At 38.0% G+C, this 14,553-nt stretch overlaps 1 protein-coding gene across 1 annotated transcript in view; it reads left to right on the forward strand.

The window, feature by feature from the left end:
* The window catches only part of MTMR8 (myotubularin related protein 8), a 197,698-nt gene that overhangs the window by 46,164 nt on the left and 136,981 nt on the right, over positions 1-14,553 (forward strand). The window lies entirely within an intron of this gene.

The raw sequence follows: 14,553 nt of genomic DNA on the forward strand, positions 1-14,553 counted from the left end.
GAAAGAGGGAGAAGTTTAGTATGCATCCCAGGTTTCCTGGTTTCCGGCTTAGGTGACCCAAGTGGTTATGGATATGTTAGCAAGATAAGGAGCAGAAGAAGAAAGACAGACAGTGTCTTCAGTTTTAGACTTGAATACAAGGTGATTAAAAATACATCAGGTATTTGATATCAAGCGTTTGAGTCTAGGTCTCAAGAAAGAGCTTTGAGACAAATATAGAAGTTTTGGAATGTGTTGGGGGTCCCCAAGACCATCCCTCAAGCGCATTGATTCAGTAGGAGGACTCGCAGGACCTGGCATATAGTCATACTTGTGACTGTGATTTATTACAGTGAAAGGATAGAAAACAAAATCAGCAAAGGGAAAAGGGGTGAAGTCTGGAGAAAACCAGGCACAAGCTTGAGAGCCCTCTCCCAGGGGAGTCACATAGGACATGCTTTAACTCCTCTAGCAACAACTTGTGAGAACATGTGAAAAGCGTTGTTTATTAGAGAAGCTCATTGGAGAATCAGTGCCAGTTTTTTTAGTGGGGGCTGGTCACATAAGCACTCTGCTTGGTGTATACCAAAGTTCTAGATGCTCACAAGGAAAGCAAGTATTTAGCATAAGCCACATTGTTTGTACAGTTTAGGCACAGTGAGTCACTCTTATCAGTTAGGGAATGGAGGGAACCTTTCCAAAATTCAAGCTCACAGGCATCAGCCAAGGGGCAACCTTGCAAGTTGGCCTTTCCAAGGACAGTAGTCAGGCCTGCTATGATAACTTTTCTGCATAGGGTGTTTAAGTGGTATTTCTGAATTGTTGGATCTTCATTTCCAGCTTTTTACTATCATAAAAAGACAGCAAATTTAATGACTTTCTGATATTTCAGTTTTGTTTTCTTTTTAATATCTTTATTGGAGTATAATTGCTTTACAATGGTGTGTTTCTGCTTTATAACAAAGTTAATCAGCTATACGTATACATATATTCCCATATCTCTTCCCTCTTGCATCTCCATTCCATTCTCCCTATACCACCCCTCTAGGTGGTCACAAAGCATGAGCTGATCTCCCTGTGCTATGCAGCTGCTTCCCACATAGCACATGTATGCTATGTGTAATCAGTGTAATCAAATGTAATCCATTTTACATTTGGAAGTATATGTAAGTCCATGCCACTCTCTCACTTCATCCCAGCTTAACCTTCACCCTCCCGGTGTCCTCAAGTCCATTCTCTACGTCTGTGTCTTTATTCCTGTCCTGCCCCTAGGTTCTTCAGAACCTTTTTTTTTTCTTTAGATTCCATAAATATGTGTTAGCATATGGTATTTGTTTCTCTCTTTCTGACTTACTTCACTCTGTATGACAGACTCTAGGTCCATCCACCTCACTACAAAAAAAAATGAATTTCATTTCTTTTTATGGCTGAGTAATATTCCACTGTATATATGTGCCACATCTTCTGTATCCATTCATCAGTCGATGGACACTTAGGTTGCTACCATGTCTGGGCTATTGTAAATAGAACTGCAATGAACATTGTGGTACAAGACTCTTTTTGAATTAAGGGTTTCTCAGGGTATATGCTCAGTAGTGCTGCATCGTATGGTAGTTCTATTTTTAGTTTTTTAAGGAACCTCCATACTGTTCACCATAGTGGCTGTATCAATTTGCATTCCCACCAACAGTGCAAGAGGGTTCCCTTTTCTCCACACCCTCTCCAGCACTTATTGTTTGTAGATTTTTTGATGATGGCCATTCTGACTGGTGTGAAGGGATACCTCATTACAGTTTTGAGTTGCATTGCTCTAACGATCAGTGATGTTGAGCATTCTTTCATGTGTTTGTTGGCAATCTGTATATCTTCTTTAGAAAATGTCTAATTAGGTCTTCTGCCTATTTTTGGATTGGGTTGTTTGTTTGTTTGATATTGAGCTGCATGAGCTGCTTGTAAATTTTGGAGATTAATCCTTTGTCAGTTGCTCCATTTGCAAATATTTTCTCCCATTCTGAGGGTTGTCTTTTCGTCTTGTTTATGGTTTCCTTTGCTGTGTAAAAGCTTTTATGTTTCATTAGGTCCCATTTGTTTATTTTTGTTTCTAATTCCATTTCTTTAGGAGGTGGATCAAAAAGGATGTTGCTGTTACTTATGTCATAGAGTATTCTACCTATGTTTTACTGTAAGAGTTTTATAGTGTCTGGACTTACATTTAGGTATTTAATGTATGTTGAGTTTATTCTTGTATATGGTGTCATGGAGTGATCTAATTTCATTCTTTTACATGTAGCTGTCCAGTTTTCTGAGCACAACATATTGAAGAGACTGTCTTTTCTCCTTTGTATATTCATGCCTCCTTTATCAAAGATAAGGTGACCAAATGTGGGTGGGTTTGTCTCTGGACTTTCTATCCTATTCCATTGATCTCTATTTCTGTTCTTCTGCCAGTACCATACTGTCTTGATTACCGTAGCTTTGTAGTATAGCCTGAAGCCAAGGAGCCAGATTCCTTCAGCTCCGTTTTTCTTTCCCAAGATTGCTTTGGCTGTTCAGGGTCTTCTGTGTTTCCATACAAATTGTGAATTTTTTTGTTCTACTTCTGTGAAAAATGCCATTGGTAGTTTGATGGGGATTGCATTGAATATGTAGATGGCTTTAAGTAGTATAATCATTTTCACAATGTTGATTCTTCCAATCCAAGAACATGGTATATCTCTCCATCTGTATCATCTTTTAGTTCTTTCATCAGTATCTTATAGTTTTCTGCATATAGGTCTTTTGTCTCCTTGGATAGGTTTATTCTTAGGTATTTTATTATTGTTGTTGCAGTGCTAAAGGGGATTGTTTCCTTAGTTTCTCTTCAGATTGCTCATCATTATTGTATAGGAGTGCAAGAGATTTCTGTGCATTAATTTTGTATCCTGCTACTTTACCAAATCCATTGATTAGCTCTAGTAGTTTTCTGGTGGCATCTTTAGGATTCTCTATGTATAGTATCATGTCATCTGCAAACAGTGACAGTTTGAATTCATTTCCAATTTGAATTCCTTTTACTTCTTTTTCTCCTCTAAATTGCTGTGGCTAAACCTTCCAAAACTACATTGAATAATAGTGGTGAGAGTGGGCAAACTTGTCTTGTTCCTGATCTTAGTGGAAATGTTTTCAGTTTCACCACTGAGAACAATGTTGTCTGTGGGTTTGTCATATATGGCCTTTATTATGTTGAGGTAAGTTCCCTTTATGTCTACTTTCTGGAGGCCTTTTATCATAAATGGGTGTTGAATTTTGCAAAAGCTTTTTCTGCATCTATTGAAATGATCATACGGTTTTTAGCCTTCAGTTTGTTTATATGGTATATCACATTGATTTATTTGCATATACTGAAGAATCCTTGCATTCCTGGTATAAACCCCACTTGATCATGGTGTATGATCCTTTTAATGTGATGTTGGATTCTGTTTGCTAGTATTTTGTTGAGGATTTTTGCATCTATGTTCATCTGTGATATTGGCCTGTAATTTTCTTTCTTTGTGACATCTTTTTCTTGTTTTGGTATCAGGGTGATGGTGGCCTCATAGAGTGAGATTGGGAGTGTTCCTTCCTCTGCTATATTTTGGAAGAGTTTGAGAAGGATAGGTGTTATCTCTTCTCTAAATGCTTGATATAATTTGCCTCTGAAGCCATCAGGTTGTGGGCTTTTGTTTGTTGGAAGATTTTTAATCACAGTCTCATTTTCAGTGCTTCTGATTCATCTGTTTATATTTTCTGTTTCTTCCTGGTTCAGTATCGGAAGGTTGTGCTTTTCTAAGAATTTGTCCATTTCTTCCAGGTTGTCCATTTCATTGGCATATAGTTGCTTGTAGTAATTTCTCATGATCCTTTGTAATTCTGCAGTGTCAGTTGTTACTTTTTTTTCATTTGTAATTCTGTTTTTCAGGTTTTTTTGTTTGTTTTTTTTTTTTTTTTTTTTGCTGTACGCGGGCCTCTCACTGCTGTGGCCTCTCCCGTTGCGGAGCACAGGCTCCGGACACACAGGCTCCGCGGCCATGGCTCGCGGGCCCAGCCACTCCGCGGCATGTGGGATCTTCCGGGATCGGGGCACGAACCCGTGTCCCCTGCATCGGCAGGCGGACTCTCAACCACTGCGCCACCAGGGAAGCCCTGTAATTCTGTTGATTTGAGTCTTTTCACTCTTTTTCTTGGTGAGTCTGGCTAATGGTTTATCAGTTTTGTTTATCTTCTCAAAGAAACATCTTTTAGTTTTATTGATCTTTGCTGTAATATTATTCATTTCTTTTTCAGTTATTCTGATCTGTTTTTTATGGTTTCTTTCCTTCTGCTAACTTTGGGTTTCTTTTGTTTTTCTTTCCCTAATAGCTTTAGGTGGAATGTTAGGTTGTTTATTTGAGATTTTTCTTGTTTCTTGAAGTAGCATTGTATAGCTATAAACTTCCCTCTTAGAACAGCTTTTGCTGCATCCCATAGGTTTTGGATCATCGTGTTTTCATTGTCATTAGTTTCTAGGTATTTTTCGATCTCCCCTTTGATATCTTCAGTGACCTCTTGATTATTTAGTAGCACATTGTTTATCCTCCAGGTGTTTGTGTTTTTTACTGTTTTTTTTCCTGTAATTTATATCTAGTCTCATAGCTAGAGATATCATAGTTCTGGTCAGAAAAGATAGTTGATACGATTTCAGTTTTCTTAAATTTACCAAGGCTTGAATTGTGACTTAAGATAGGATTTATCCTGGAGAATATTCATTGAGCACTTGAGGAGAAAGTGTATTCTCTTGTTTTTGGATGGACTGTCCTATAAATATGAATTAAGTCCATCTTGTTTAATGTGCCATTTAAAGCTTGTGTTTCCTTATTTATTTTCATTTTGGATGATGTCTCCATTGGTGAGAGTGGGGTGTTAAAGTCCCCTATTATTACTGTATAACTATCAATTTCCCCTTTTAAGGCTGTAAGCATTTCCCTTATATGTTGACGTACTCCTATGTTGGCTGCATAAATATTTACTATTGTTATATCTTTTTCTAGTATTGATTTTTTGATCATGATGTAGTGTCCTTCTTTGTTGTAATAGTGTTTATTTTAAAGTCTATTTTGTATGATATGAGAATTTCTATTCCAGCTTTCTTTTGATTTCCATTTGCATGAAATATTTTTTTCCATCCTCTCACTTTCAGTCTGTATGTGCCCCTAGGTCTGAAGTGGGTCTCTTGTTGACAGGGTATATACTCGTCCTGTTTTTGTATCCATTTAGCCAATCTGTGTCTTTTGGTTGGAACATTTAATCCATTTTTTTAAATGTATTGATGGATATATATGTTCCTCTTACCATTTCTTAATTGCTTTGGATTTGTTATTGTAGGTGTTTTCCTTCTCTTCTCTTTTCTGTGTAGAGAAGTTCCTTTAGCGTTTGCTGTGAAGTTGGTTTGGTGGTGCTGAATTCTCTTAGCTTTTGCTTGTGTGTAAAGGTTTTAATTTCTCCATCGAATGTGAATGAGATGCTTGCTGGGTAGGGTAGTCTTGCTTGTAGGTTTTTCCCTTTCATCCCTTTAAATATATCCTGCCACTTCCTTCTGGCTTGCAGAGTCTCCGCTGAAAGATCCTCTGTTAACGTTATGCGGATTCCCTTGTATGTTATTTGCTGCTTTTCCCTTACTGCTTTTCACATTTATTGTTTGTATTTCATTCTTTTTTTTTTACATTTTTTTTATTAGTTTCTGCTTTATAACAAAGTGAATCAGTTACACATATACATCTGTTCCCATATCCCTTCCCTCTTGCGTCTCCCTCCCTCCCAGCCTCCCTATCCCACCCCTCCAGGCGGTCACAAAGCACCAAGCTGATCTCCCTGTGCTATGTGGCTGCTTCCCACTATCTATCTACCTTACGTGTGGTACTGTATATATGTCCATGCCTCTCTCTCGCTTTGTCACAGCTTACCCTTCCCCTCCCCATATCCTCAAGTCCATTTTCATGTAGTTCTGTGTCCTTATTCCTGTTTTACCCCTAGGTTCTTCATGACATTTTTTTTCTTTAATTCCGTATATATGTGTTAGCATATGGTATTTGTCTTTCTCTTTCTGACTTACTTCACTCTGTATGACAGACTCTAGGTCTATCCACCTCATTACAAATATCTCAGTTTCGTTTCTTTTTATGGCTGAGTAATATTCCATTGTATATATGTGCCACATCTTCTTCTTTTTTTTTTTTAAAGTTACATCCCATGGGCTCTTTCCACTTTTTTTATTAGTTTCTGCTTTATAACAAAGTGAATCAGTCATACATATACATCTGTTCTCACATCCCTTCCCTCTTACATCTCCCTCCCTCCCACCCTACCTATCCCACCCCTCCAGGCGGTCACAAAGCACCGAGCTGATCTTCCTGCGCTATGCGGCTGCTTCCCACTATCTATCTACCTTATGTTTGGTACTGTATATATGTCCATGCCTCTCTTTTGCTTTGTCACAGCTTACACTTCCCCCTCCACATATCCTCAAGTCCATTCTCAAGTAAGTCTGTGTGTTTATTCCTGTTTTACCCCTAGGTTCTTCATGACATTTTTTTTCTTAAATTCCATATATATGTGTTAGCATACGGTATTTGCCTTTCTCTTTCTGACTTACTTCACTCTGTATGACAGACTCTAGGTCTATCCACCTCATTACAAATATCTCAGTTTCGTTTCTTTTTATGGCTGAGTAATATTCCATGGTATATATGTGCCACATCTTCTTTATCCATTCATCCAATGATGGACACTTAGGTTGTTTCCATCTCTGGGCTATTGTGAATAGAGCTGCAATGAACATTTTGGTACATGTCTCTTTTTGAATTATGGTTTTCTCAGGGTATATGCCTAGTAGTGGGATTACTGGGTCATATGGTAGTTCTATTTTTAGTTTTTTAAGGAACCTCCATAGTGTTCTCCATAGTGGCTGTACCAATTCACATTCCCACCAGCAGTGCAAGAGTGTTCCCTTTTCTCCACACCCTCTCCAGCATTTATTGTTTCTAGATTTCTTGATGATGGCCATTCTGACTGGTGTGAGATGATATCTCATTGTAGTTTTGATTTGCATTTCTCTAATGATTAATGATGTTGAGCATTCTTTCATGTGTTTGTTGGCATTCTGTATATCTTCTTTGGAGAAATGTCTATTTAGGTCTTCTGCCCATTTTTGGATTGGGTTGTTTGTTTTTTTGCTATTGAGCTGCATGTGCTGCTTATATATTTTGGAGATTAATCCTTTGTCAGTTGCTTCATTTGCAAATATTTTCTCCCATTTTGAGGGTTGTCTTTTGGTCTTGTTTATGGTTTCCTTTGCTGTGCAAAAGCTTTGTTTTTTTATTTTTTATTATTATTATTTTATATTTTGTGCAAAAGCTTTGAAGTTTTTTAGGTCCCATTTGTTTATTTTTGTTTTTATTTCCATTTCTCTAGGAGGTGGGTCCAAAAGGATCTTGCTGTGATTTATGTCATAGAGTGTTCTGCCTATGATTTCCTCTAAGAATTTGATAGTTGCTGGCCTTACATTTAGGTCTTTAATCCATTTTGAGCCTATTTTTGTGTATGGTGTTAGGGAGTGATCTAATCTCATACTTTTACATGTCCCTGTCCAGTTTTCCCAGCACCACTTATTGAAGAGGCTGTCCTTTCTCCACTGTACATTCCTGCCTCCTTAATGAAAGATAAGGTGACCTAATGTGCGTGGGTTTATCTCTGGGCTTTCTATCCGGTTCCATTGATCTATCTTTCTGTTTTTGTGTGAGTACCCCACTGTCTTGATTACTGTAACTTTGTAGTATAGTCTGAAGTCAGGGAGCCTGATTCCTCCTGCTACATTTTTTGTTCTGAAGATTGCTTTGGCTATTCGGGGTCTTTAGTTTTTCCAAACAAATTTTGAAATTTTTTGTTCTTGCTGTGGGAAAAATGCCAGTGGTAGTTTGATAGGGATTGCATTGAATCCGTAGATTGCTTTGTGTAGTAGAGTCATTTTCACAATATTGATTCTTCCAATCCAGGAGCATGGTATATCTCTCCATCTATTTGTATCATCTTTAATTTCTTTCATCAGTGTCTTATAATTTTCTGCATACAGGTCTTTTGTGTCCTTAGTTAGGTTTATTCGTAATTATTTTATTCTTTTTGTTGCAGTGGTAAATGGGAGTGTTTACTTGATTTCACTTTCAGATTTTTCATCATTAGTGTACAGGAATGCCAGAGATTTCTGTGCATTAATTTTGTATCCTGCTACCTTACCAAATTCATTGATTAGCTCTAGTAGTTTTCTGGTAGCATCTTTAGGATTCCCTATGTATAGTATCATGTCATCTGCAAACAGTGACAGCTTTACTTCTTCTTTTCCAATTTGATTCCTTTGATTTCCATTTCTTCTCTGATTGCTGTGGCTAAAACTTCCAAAACTATGTTGAATAAGAGTGGTGAGAGTGGGCAGCCTTGTCTTGTCCCTGATCTTAGCAGAAATGGTTTCAATTTTCACCATTGAGGACGATGTTGGCTGTGGGTTTGTCATATATGGCCTTTATTATGTTGCCGATAGTTCCCTCTATGCCTACTTTCTGCAGGGTTTTTATCATAAATGGGTGTTGAATTTTGTCAAAGGCTTTCTCTGCGTCTATTGAGATGATCATATATTTTTTCTCCTTCAATTTGTTAATATGGTGTATCAGGTTGATTGATTTGCATATATTGAAGAATCCTTGCATTCCAGGAATAAAGCCCTGTTCATCTTGGTGTATGATCCTTTTAATGTGCTGTTGGATTCTGTTGCTAGTATTTTGTTGAGGATTTTTGCATCTATGTTCATCAGTGATATTGGCCTGTAGTTTTCTTTCTTTGTGACATCCTTGTCCGGCTTTGGTATCAAGGTGATTGTGTCCTCGTAGTATGAGTTTGGGAGTATTCCTCCCTCTGCTATATTTTGGAAGAGTTTGAGAAGGGTAGGTGTTAGCTCTTCTGTAAATGTTTGATAGAATTCGCCTGTGAAGCCATCAGGTTGTGGGCTTTTGTTTGTTGGAAGATTTTTAATCACAGTTTCAATTTCAGTGCTTATGATTGGTCTATTCCAAGTTTCTGTTTCTTTCTGATTCAGTCTTGGCAGGTTGTGCATTTCTAAGAATTTGTCCATTTCTTCCAGGTTGTCCATTTCATTGGCATAGAGTTGCTTGTAGTAATCTCTCATGATCTTTTGTATTTCTGCAGTGTCAGTTGTTTCTTCTCCTTTTTCATTTCCAATTCTATTGATTTGAGTCTTCTCCCTTTTTTCTTGATGAATCTGGCTAATGATTTATCAGTTTTGTTTATCTCCTCAAAGAACCAGCTTTTAGTTTTATTGATCTTTGCTATCATTTCCTTCATTTCTTTTTCATTTATTTCTGATCTGATCTTTATGATTTCTTTCCTTCTGCTAACTTTGGTGGTTTTTTGTTTTTCTTTCTGTAATTGCTTTAGGTGCAGGGTCAGGTTGTTTACTCGAGATGTTTCCTTTTTCTTAAGGTGTGATTGTATTGCTATAAACTTCCCCTTTAGAACTGCTTTTGCTGCATCCCATAGGTTTTGGGTCGTCATCTCTCCATTGTCATTTGTTTCTAGGTATTTTTTGATTTCCTGTTTGATTTCTTCAGTGATCACTTCGGTATTAAGTAGTGTATTGTTCAGCCTCCATGTGTTTGTATTTTTTACAGATATTTTCCTGTAATTGATATCTAATCTCATAGTATTGTGGTCACAAAAGATCCTTGGTACAATTTCAATTTTCTTAAACTTCCCAGGGCTTGATTTGTGACCCAAGATATGATCTATCCTGGAGAATGTTCCATGAGCACCTGAGAAAAATGTGTATTCTTTTGGTTTTTGATGGAATGTCCTATAAATATCAATTAAGTCCATCTTGTTTAATGTATCATTTAAAGCTTGTGTTTCCTTATTTATTTTCATTTTGGATGATCTGTCCATTGGTGAAAGTGGGGTGATGAAGTCCCCTACTATGAGTGTGTTACTGTCGATTTCCCCTTTTATGGCTGTTAGTATTTGCCTTATGTATTGAGGTGCTCCTATGTTGGGTGCATAAATATTTACAATTGTTATATTTTCTTGGATCAATCCCTTGATCATTATGTAGTGTCCTTCTTTGTCTCTTCTAATAGTCTTTATTTTAAAGTCTATTTTGTCTGATATGAGAATTGCTACTCCAGCTTTCTTTTGATTTCCGTTTGCATGGAATATCTTTTCCCATCCCCTTACTTTCAATCTGTATGTGTCTCTAGGTCTGAAGTGGGTCTCTTGTAGACGGCATATATATGGGTCTTGTTTTTGTATCCATTCAGGCAATCTGTGTCTTTTGGTGGGAGCATTTAGTCCATTTACATTTAAGGTAATTATCGATATGTATGTTCCTATTCTCATTTTCTTAACTGTTTTGGGTTCGTTATTGTAGGTATTTTCCTTCTGTTGTGTTTCTTGCCTAGAGAAGTCCCTTTAGCATTTGTTGTAAAGCTGGTTTGGTGGTGCTGAACTCTCTCAGCTTTTGCTTGTCTGTAAAGGTTTTAATTTCTCCATCAAATCTGAATGAGATCCTTGCTTGGTAGAGTAATCTTGTTTGCAGGTTTTTCTCCTTCATCACTATAAGTATGTCCTGCCACTCCCTTCTGGCTTGTAGAGTTTCTGCTGAGAGATCAGCTGTTAACCTCATGGGGATTCCTTTTTGTGTTATTTGTTGTTTTTCCCTTGCTGCTTTTAATATGTTTTCTTTGTGTTTAATTTTTGACAGTTTGATTAATATGTGTGTTGGCGTATTTCTCCTTGTATTTATTCTGTATGGGACTCTCTGTGCCTCCTGGACTTGATTAACTATTTCCTTTCCCATATTAGGGAAGTTTTCAACTATAATCTCTTCAAATATTTTCTCAGTCCCTTTCTTTTTCTCTTCTTCTCCTGGAATCCCTATAATTTGAATGTTGGTGCTTTTAATGTTGTCCCAGAGGTCTCTGTGACTGTCTTCAGTTCTTTTCATTCTTTTTTCTTTATTCTGCTCTGCACTCATTATTTCTACTATTTTATCTTCCACGTCACTTCTCTGTTCTTCTGCTTCAGTTATTCTGCTATTGATCCCAATTAGAGTATTTTTAATTTCATTTATTGTGTTTCTAATCATTGTTTGATTCATCTTTAGTTCTTCTAGGCCCTTGTTAACTGTTTCTTGCATTTTGTCTATTCTAATTCCAAGATTTTGGATCATCTTTACCCTCATTATTCTGAATTCTTTTTCAGGTAGACTGCCTATTTACTCTTCATTTGTTAGGTCTGGTGGGTTTTTATCTTGCTCCTTCACCTGCTGTGTGTTTTTCTGTCTTCTCATTTTGCTTATCTTACTGTGTTTGGGGTCTCCTTTTTGCAGGCTGCAGGTTCATAGTTCCCGTTGTTTTTGCTGTCTGTCCCCAGTAGCTAAGGTTGTTTCAGTGGGTTGTTTAGGCTTCCTGTTGGAGGGGACTGGTGCCTGTGTTCTGGTCTATGAGGCTTGATCTTGTCTTTCTGGTGGACGGGTCCACATCTGGTGGTGTGTTTTGTGGTGTCTGTGACATTATTATGTTTTTAGGCAGCCTCTCTGCTAATTGATTGGGTTGTGTTCTTGTCTTTCTAGTTGCTTGGCATAGGGTGTCCAGCACTGTAGCTTGCTTGTCGTTCAGTGAAGCTGGGTGCTGTTGTTGAGATGGAGATCTCTGGGAGATTTTCGCCGTTTGATATTATGTGGAGCTGGGCGGTCTGTTGTGGACCACTGCCCTGAAGTTGGCTCTCCCACCTCAGAGGCACAGCACTGAGTCCTGGCTGCAGCACAAAGAGCCTTTTATCCACCTTTTGGGGGGTCTGAGGTGTTCTGCCAGCATTCAGTAAGTGTTCTGTAGGAGTTGTTTCACGTGTAGTTGAATTTCTGGTGTATCTGTGGTGAGGAAGGTGAGCTCCGCGTCTTATTCTTCCGCCATCTTCTCCCAGCTCCCCTGTATTTCATTCTTGATTGTTTGATTAATATGTGTCTTGGCATGTTTCTCCTTGCATTTATCCTGTATAGGACTCTGCATTTCCTACACTTGATTGACTATTTCCTTTCCCATGTTAGGGAAGTTTTCAACTAAACTCTCTTCAAATATTTTCTCAGTCTCTTTCTTTTTCTCTTTTTCTTCTGGAAACCCTATAACTTGAATGTTGGTGTGTTTAATGTTTTCCCAGAAGTCTCTGAGACTGTCATCAATTCTCTTCATTCTTTTTTCTTTATTCTGCTCTGTAGTAGTTATTTCCACGTTTTTATCTTCCAGGTCACTTATCCATTCTTCTGCCTTAGTTGTTCTCCTACTGATTCCTTCTAGAGAATTTTTTATTTCATTTATTATGTTGTTCATCATTGTTTGCTCTTTAGTTATTCTATGTTAAACGTTTCTTGTATTTTCTCCATTCTATTTCCAAGGTTTTGGATCATATTTACTATCATTACTCTGAATACATTTTCAGGTAAACTGCCTATTTTGTCTTCATTTGTTTGGTCTGGTGGGTCTTTGCCTTGCTCCTTCATCTACTATGTATTTCTCTTTCTTCTAATTTTGATGAACTAACTGTTTTTGGCGTCCTCTTTTAGCAGGCTGCAAGTTTGTAGTTCCTTTTGTTTTTGGTGTCTGCCCCCATTGGGTAATGTTGGTTCAGTGGTTTTTGTAGGCTTCCTGGTAGAGGGGACTGATGCCTGTGTTCTGATGCATGAGGCTGGATCTTGTCTTTCCGGTGGGCAGAACAGCATCTGGTTGTGTGCTTTGGGGTGTCTGTGACCTTATTTATGATTTTAGGAAGCCTCTCTGCTAATGGGTGGGGTTGTGTTCCTGTCTTGTTAGTTGTTTGGCATGGGGTGTCCAGCATTGGAGCTTGCTGCTCGTTGAGTGCATTTGGGTTTTAGCATTGAGATGGAGGTCTCTGGGAGAGCTCTCACCGATTGATATTACGTGGGCCCGGGATGTCTCTGGTGATCCAGTGTCCTGGATCAGCTCTCCTACCTCAGAGACTCAAGCCTGGCACCTGGCTGGAGCACCAAGATCCTGTCAGCCACATAACCAGGTGCATGGGGAGTTTCTTGCCTTTTGGGAAGTCTGAGGTCTTTTCCCAGCCTTCAGTAGGTGTACCGTAGGAGTTCTTCCACATGTAGATGTATTTTTTTTTATTTTTTATTTTTTTTTATTTTACAAATTTAATCAGTTATACATATACATATGTTCCCATATCCCCTCCCTTTTGCATCTCCCTCCCACCCTCCCTATCCCACCCCTCCAGGCGGTCACAAAGAACCGAGCTGATCTCCCTGTGCTATGCGGCTGCTTCCCACTAGCTATCTACCTTACGTTTGGTAGTGTATATATGTCCATGCCGCTCTTTCACTTTGTCACAGCTTACCCTTCCCCCTCCCCATATCCTCAAGTCCATTTTTGATGCACTTGTTGGGAAGAAGGTGATCTCCATGTCATACTCCTACATGTCATACTCCTCTGTCATCTTGAAGGTCCTTCCCCAGTAATTACATTTTGAATATCCACTAGATATTGGATTGATGAGCTTTCACTCAGCAGGGTGAGTTTGCTGGTTAGAGTCATAATTAACAGGAATGAGAAGAGATGAGGTGGATTCTTTCCAGTTCAATTATGTGTCTAATAGTCCCCCAAATGAGGTCTGAAATAACTTCTTTGGCACCTTTCACATGTGTAGCCTTCTGAGTTGAATGGGAAACTACATTTATTTCTCTTTTTATTATCAGCTTATCCAAAGCCTACATCTAGGTAAGGGGATGGGTAGAGAACATTTTCTCTTTTAAATGTTCTGCATTCTGAGACACTGGCTTTAACGATTTATGTAGAGCCATTCCTGATCTATTCCACCTTGAACTTCTTTTGCGTATTCATTTTTTAATTTGTTTGATCCATTCTTAGAGGAGTGATTAGAATTAATATGCCAATATCAGGTCTGTGCTGTTATGATATTTTGTCACTGTCTCTTTGGAACGATAAATTTTGGAAGCCACTAAAAGCTGATAAATTAGAGATAGTTTATCAGTCTTATAGAGTAAGTCCTACCTAAAATGTTGACACTTTTACCCCAAGACTAGGATTTTAAAGGTCCTCAAGATGTGCATATTACGAGCCTAGTAGGCATTTTAAGAAAGGGTAAATCATGTTTCCCCCTTCTTTACCTGTCTGGCTTGCATTTGAGTCTATTTGTTTTAATTTACTTGCTTATAATATACATTGTTTTCTCGGTTAGGCAAGTGTAGGAATTTCAGGGTAGATTATGCATTCATTTCTACCTATAAAGTTAGTTATTGTATAGGTATATTTTGTTCTTATATATCTCAGTATCTTCCTTTCTAGAAAATAATAGCATATTTGGAAGAGCTTTTTACATCAAGGATATTTTTTAACATCTTTATTGGAGTATAAATGCTTTACAACATTGTGTTACTTTCTGCTGAGTAACAGAGTGAATCAGCTATATGTATACATATAT

The sequence above is a fragment of the Mesoplodon densirostris genome, chromosome X, assembly GCF_025265405.1.
Source record: "Mesoplodon densirostris isolate mMesDen1 chromosome X, mMesDen1 primary haplotype, whole genome shotgun sequence".
In the NCBI taxonomy this organism is placed as follows: Eukaryota; Metazoa; Chordata; class Mammalia; order Artiodactyla; family Ziphiidae; genus Mesoplodon; species Mesoplodon densirostris.